This window comes from Corvus brachyrhynchos, unplaced genomic scaffold (assembly GCF_000691975.1).
Source record: "Corvus brachyrhynchos isolate BGI_N302 unplaced genomic scaffold, ASM69197v1 scaffold115, whole genome shotgun sequence".
Classification (NCBI taxonomy): Eukaryota; Metazoa; Chordata; class Aves; order Passeriformes; family Corvidae; genus Corvus; species Corvus brachyrhynchos.
The window spans coordinates 1051988-1058671 of NW_008239553.1; the positions used below are offsets into that span (position 1 = coordinate 1051988).

A 6684-nucleotide genomic window follows, 5' to 3' on the forward strand; every position below is an offset into this window, starting at 1 on the left:
CTCAGCTTCTCCTGGTGTGGCTACACAGATGCATTTGCCTATCCCGTGCCTAAGGCAGGCAGAACACTGTCTGTGTATTCCTGGCACTGCAAGAGGGTCTTTTGTTTCCTTATTGAATATTGGACAAGGCCACAAGAGTGAGCAGCACCCACTGTGTCCAGTTTTTCCCTCACAGCTCTGGCCCCAGCCCTCCCCTTCTCATCCCACCCAAGAGCAGGAAAGCTTTTAGAGATTCCTTCTCCTGGGGGCCTCTGGTAGAGCCAAAACACTCATTTGCTTTCAGTAAATTTAAGAAGGAACCAAAACACCTCAAGGAGTCATTGATGTAGGTGCCATTTACAAAAAAAAAGGTCAAGGCTTTGCTCCCTGAATTTACCCAGGTGCAAGTTTCAAGCAAATGCTTCACGTTCTGCTCCTATTCTACTGCAACAAGCCACAAGGAATAACCAAAAGCTTAAAAAAAAAAAGAGAAGCCGTTTTTAAGAACTGAAGGTGTATCATGGAAAAAAACCAACCCCACAGGATTACACACAGTTGGCATTTCAATCCCAGTCACAAACTGAACTGGGAACCAAGGGGGGAAAACAATTCTGAGCACTTTCCTCTGTTACATGCAAGAGGAAATGACCTTTCTGGCAAATTTCAATGACAAAGAATGAAATTCAGCTTTCAAGCTGCTCACAGACCCCAGCTTACACCTGAGGAGACTGCAAAATATCCCACCCCCAAACCTTTGCAGCTAATTAATTCCAAAAGTCCAAGGAAGAACTGGATTGAAAAGAGGATGCAGTGGCTTTTTTATGGCACAAGTTTTATGGGGAGCAGCTGAGGGAACTGGAGTTGTTTAGCCTGGAGAAAAGGAATCTCAGGAGACCCTATCACTGTCTACAACTACCTGAAAGGAGTTTTAGTGAGGTGAGGGTGTCTCTTCTCACAAGTGACAAGTTACAGGATGAGAGGAAATGACCTCAAGTTGTGACATGGGAGGTTTAGATTGGATATTAGGAAAAAATTCTTCTCTGAAAGGATGGTCAGGCATTGGAACAGGCTGCCCAGGTAAGTGTTGGAATCACCATCCCTGGAAGTGTTCAAAAGACATGTGGATGTGGCCCTCTGGGCTATGGTTTAGTGATGAACACGGTGGTGCTGGGTTAATGGATGGACACGATGATTTTGAGGTCTTTTCCAACATTTGTGACTCTAGAATACAAAGTGATTTTTTGGGCACAAATATCCATGAATTCCCTCAGGTGCTCTCATGGAGACTAGAGAGAGATGTCTCTACTGACAGAGAACATCTACTATTCCTTTCTGCAAAAAGGCAATGGTAACATGCAAACTGAAGTCTGGAAAACAAGTGAGTGTATGGTTGTTGGGGTTCTTTTAGCTTTCAGATTTCATCCTTGCCTTTTAAAGCTGATTTATACTCACGCTTCTGAGTCCTGTACAAACTCATGAAATAACCAGCTGTCCCTACAGTGCTCTTCAAAATTTCAGCAAATTATTCAAGTCCTCCTATGCAGCAGGATTTAACAGGAAAGTGAAATCCATTGCAGTCTCCTATTTCATCAGCTGCTACACAGCTGGCATGAAGAGACTGTGTTATGAAATACGTTTGTGTCTCTGGTCTGGTCCTCTCATTTTCCCCTCTAGCTGTGACCCCATCTCAACCCTCAACCCCTGCAATTTCTTGGTGACCACGGGCAACTTCGGGACGATGGAAAACCAGAGGACCATAAGTCTGGTCAAACTGATGCTGCATCGCCCTCTGCAGACGGGCAGGCAAAGACTGCCGCAGGCTGAGGCAGAAGATGAAGAAGAAAAGCAGGGCTATGAGAAAAATTCCTCTGACAGTACTTTTCCTGCAGGTGTGTTGGTTGATATCTGGAAAGCTCCTTTTTCTTGGGCTCCAATTTCGCTGGACCCACGGTGAAAGACTGTATCCACAGGGATAAAATATTACACATATACTCACAGCACTATTTCATTACAAAGCTCCCCACTCCCCCCAAAAACAAAAACAGTGCAAAATGGAGAGAACAGCTTTTCTTTTACAAGAACAAGGCGACCACATCAGAACAGCAAGAATTTCCTCCCTAATGGTTTTCTTGTGTGAATCTATAATGAGCTGCCACAGTATGGAACATCCATATGCGTGTGTGCACACATGCAAGTCAGGGTGAGCAATTGCCTGTATTTGCTGAAAAACCCAAACCTTGCTCAGCCACCTCACTACCAGCATCTGTTTATTGACCTCCTTTTATTTTTTTTTTTAGCTCCTGAGGCATCAGTTAAGCCAGTGTCAGGTTCTCCACTCTAGCTCCACAGATACTTTGCTCCCCAGTGCTTAATCAGCCCACTGACTCTTCAGGAATGACCCAAGTTTTGCATTTCCTCACTCTACAAAGACTTACTTCAAGCTTGCACACAGGCTCCAGGAACAAATGGCTTCCAGCAATGGATCGAGTAGGATATAAACAAATCACTCAGCGCAACAAATGGAGCTGGGCACATGCTTGCAACTCGCTGTTTTGATCTCCACAGAATTTATGGAATGAATTTTCTGGTAGGGATCACATAGCCAAGTTAGCAAAAGATCTACCACTACTCTAAGAAGTTTATTGTCTTTAATTATAATTAAGTATATGCACAGAGGCATCATGAGAGCAGAGAGGACAGAACAGGAGACTGCTAGAAGGGGAAAAAGTGGAGTTTTCAGCTTACACTAATGGCCTTAATTTAAGTATTCTTTTGTAAGTTTGATCTACGGTTATGTGTGTAATTTTAGTTTTAAAATAAAGTAATCTTAAATGTAGAGACACATCTCAACTTCCTCAGATGCCAGGACACAAGACCTACACTTCATGTGCTCATGCCAGCTGTGCCCAAAGGCAGCAGGGGCAAGACAGGCATCACCATGCTCTCCCTCCCTGCTACAAAGACCAAAAGAGGGGGAGGATCTTAAAAAAGAGGAGATAAATTTGAATGAACTCAGGAAGGATAATGGGAAACTGTGATAAAGAAGGGAACACAGGGCAGATGTTACTGCCAGCCTCCTCAAGGAATCTTCAAGGAATCAGCCTGAGTCTGTACAAATAACCAAATGGACATGCCTTCCATCGGGAGTCTTCCACTGTTTCCATGGCAAGACATACACAGATATTTCTCACTGGTGTTTGCTGTTGGCTTTATCAGCCCCATTTTGCATCATTTCCTCTGGATTTGTGTGTATCTCAATGAGCAGGATGGCCTGGTCCTGCTTGCTGGGGAAGGGCAATAGATTTTTCCTGAGATGCCTTTTGTTGTCCCAACAGTGAGGGCAGCCAGAGAGATGACAGGGAGTTAGAAGCACACAACTTTTTGGCATGGCTATTTGGCCTGTAAATCTAATATTTCTCCAGCACAGACCAGAGTGCATTGGGTGCTTTGCCCAGGACAGGAGGTCAACAGAAGATCCACGTGACATGAACTTCTCTGAAACCTCTAATGTTAAACACTAGACTTTGTCCTTTAGAGACTCCCGATATGTGCAGCCAAGCAGGAACCAAGAGCAGAGAGATGCCAGCGGTGACTGGATAGGAAATGACACCTTTGCTGTTGGGCTGAATTACAGGCATCTGACTTCAAATTGCCTGGTTGACCAGAGGATCTCCTGCCAGCATTAACTTTCTTCCTAACACTAGTGGTCTTCCTGAAAGCATTGTGTCAAGCAAGAAGGGCAGAGACATCCTTCAGCAGCCACAGCATCCCATCCGTTTCCCTGCCAGGGAGCATCCTAGCAAGTACCAAAGCTGGGAGGGAGCTTGGGCCATCCCCAAGCTCTTGCCTGTGGTTTAGCAAGTTTCAGGTCAGACCCAGAAGCACAAGTACTGTTCTAGCAAACTCTATGTGGATGACCCTGTTTTCCTGAGAGGCAATGCGGAAGAAGTGCACTCTCTGGCTTTCAATTCTCTTCTGGGCACTGAGGAAGGTGGGTTTTAGCTCAATGAGCTCTCTTGGTGATTGGTTCCCATCTCCTCCAGAAGAAGGACAACAAAAGCAGCTGGGGGGAAAACCTCTAGTGTTTCTCCCATGGCTGAACAAAGGCTCTGTTTCCCTCATTCTGCCACCATCTCTGTCAGCATCTGCAGCCACAGGAGGGAAAAGTAGATCTGGTCTTCTGCTTCTGGATCATTTGCAGGCTATTGAAACATTAATTCATCTTCACACCATTGAGAATGGGGGAAGAAAGCAGGTTTCTTCAACCCAAAACTACTGTGTGATGCAGCTTGAGTGATGGCAGGGTTTTCCTTGAGGAGGAGAAGAGCCAGTGGGAATTTGGGAGGAGAAGGCGTGGGAGTGGGGTCCATGCTTGCTGCTGAGGGGCAGTTTTAGGGAGACACAACCAGGGCTGTGCCCAAGGGACCCTTCCAGGCAGTGTGAGCATTCAGCTCGTGCAGAAGCAGGGGGCTGCCTGTGCCGTAGCCTCTGCTGGGAGGTGGGATGCATAACCCCCAGGTGAGGTGAGAGGTAGGTAGGAATGTGTTCATTCATCATCACTCCTAGGCCCGGCAGGACAGGGCTTGCCTGGAGAATGGAGAAACTATGCAGACTCTACCATCTTTATCCACACTTTACACTGCGGTGGCCTAATTTTCGGCTGGATCCTTCAGTGGCAACTACTCCCTTGCTCTGGGCTTAAACCACGGCAAGTGGCCACATGATCCAGAGTGAGAAGTTAAAGCTGCCTCTGTCATCATCAGGGGCTTTTTAAGACATTTGCTTCGTCACAAGCCAGACACAATCGTGTGCACAGTTCTTGCTCCGCAAGGCCCTGAAGGGCTGCCACGGGAGGAAAAAAGCCCTCAGAGCCCAAAACTGCTTCCCTCCCTCTAGCAGGCACCGTGTGTACGACAGCAGAGGTTGCGTGGTAACGGCAGCAGGAAGGCGCCAGCGCTGCCCCCCTCGCTCCCCGCACAGCACCGACAACAGCAAGGTACGTATCAGCGGCAAAACAAGGCTCTGAAACTCCCGAAACTTTCCCTCCTGCTTTCCGGGGAGGAGCACGGAACCATTTTAAAGCCGTGCTTTGTAGGGAACAGCTGGTTGTGCTTAGTTGAAGTGTTGTGTGAGCCAGGGTTATGGAAAGAGGATGTTTGTAGGAAGAAAAAACTGGGGGAGATGCTGAGATTTTGGGGGTGGAGGGAGGAAGGGAGGCAAGTCGGGATGTTGCTTAGTGCCTTTCGGCACTTCAAAACCTTTCTTTGTTCTGTCTTGTGAAAATCTGAATGAGCTTTTACTGGGACTAAAACTACCGGGAAACAATAGAGAGGGAGACAGGGAGTAGCCGGCAGGCCGAGGAGGAAGCGAGCCAAGGGGTGACGAATGCCTTCCAGCCCTGACCAAGCGCCGCCACCCTCGCCCCGCCTCGGGACGGAGGGGCGGCTCAGCCACTGGTCACTGGGGTCGGGTGGGGGCAGTGGCAGAGCCCGGGAGGGCAACAGGCCTGGCAGCAGCACAAGCCCGAGGCGCCCATCCTCCACTGCTGTCACAGCTTCGTTCCAAACAGCTCAGAGAGAGGCCTTTGTGCCAGCGAGGTGCAGCTCTGCTCAACGTGTTGTGCTACTGAGGGACACAGATATGAGAGAAGATGCGTCCTGGATAGGACTGGTGACAGGGATGGGGAGCAGGGACATCCCAGGCCCTCCAAGCTGGCCCTCGTGCACAGCTCTCTGAAAGCTGGAAGTCAGGGACACCACTGAGGATATTTTTGTTGCTTCCACCTCAAACAGTTCCTAGTTCCGAGCACCCTGGGGAAGTCCTGTATCCCCTGGCCGAGACCTTGCCATGGTGCTTCTGCTCTGGGTGACCTGCATGCGTTCCCATCTTGCTCCAGGTCCCAGCACACAGCAGAGGTTGCCCTCCCAACTGGTTGGGACACTACCTCATTTTATGTTTGATACTCCCACCCTTTGTGCATCCCCTCATTATAGGGATTTCTCCTTCTTCTGTCTTGTTTGCTGTGTATCCCAGTGCTCCTTCTCAGGGGGGAAGAGCAGAGAGATCAGGGTGGATGGAAAAAAAAGGGCAACAGGAGATACGAATAAAAGGAAAGGGAGGAAAAGAGGATGAAAATGGAGAAGTTGGTGAGAAGATGAAAAAGAGGGAAGACATAGGCTAAGAGGAGGGATAGCAGAAAAAAGGAGGTCAAACAGGTGAAAAATAACAAAAGAGGAAATGGTGAAAGAAGGGAGAAGGGGGAAAAGGAAAGAAAAGAGGGACAGGAAGGAAGGAAGGAAGGAAGGAAGGAAAAAATGGGGAAAAAGACGAGGAAAAAAGGGAAGAGGGAAGGAAGAAGCACATGAAAGAGGAAAGTAGAAAGTGAAAGGGGAAAAAGAAAAAAGGAAGTGAGGAAAACAGGAAAAAAAGGAAGGAAGGAGATATGAAAGAAACAGATAAAGAAGAGTGGAGGGGAAAGAAAGACGGGGAAGGGGTGAAAGAAGGTCGGAAAAGAGGGGGAGAGGGAAGCAGGGACAAGTCAGGAAAAAATTAAGAAAGGGAAAGACAAGAATTGCGAAAGAGAGGAGAAAGGGCGTTAAGTGTCAGAGCAGGAAAAAAGGGAGAGGGGGAAAAACGGACGGAAAGGAGAAAGAAAAAGGGAGAGAAAGAGAAAAAGGGAGAATAAAGGGAAAAAAGGGAGGAGGG

General features: G+C 47.8%; 1 protein-coding gene across 1 annotated transcript in view; it reads left to right on the top strand.

The window, feature by feature from the left end:
- The first annotated feature begins 4716 nt into the window (after positions 1 to 4716).
- Positions 4717 to 6684, top strand: part of RNH1 (ribonuclease/angiogenin inhibitor 1) — a 12079-nt gene continuing 10111 nt past the window's right edge. The window contains exon 1 of the mRNA XM_008639364.2: positions 4717 to 4975. The gene's annotated coding sequence lies outside the window, so the exon portion shown is untranslated. The remainder of the gene's footprint in view (positions 4976 to 6684) is intronic.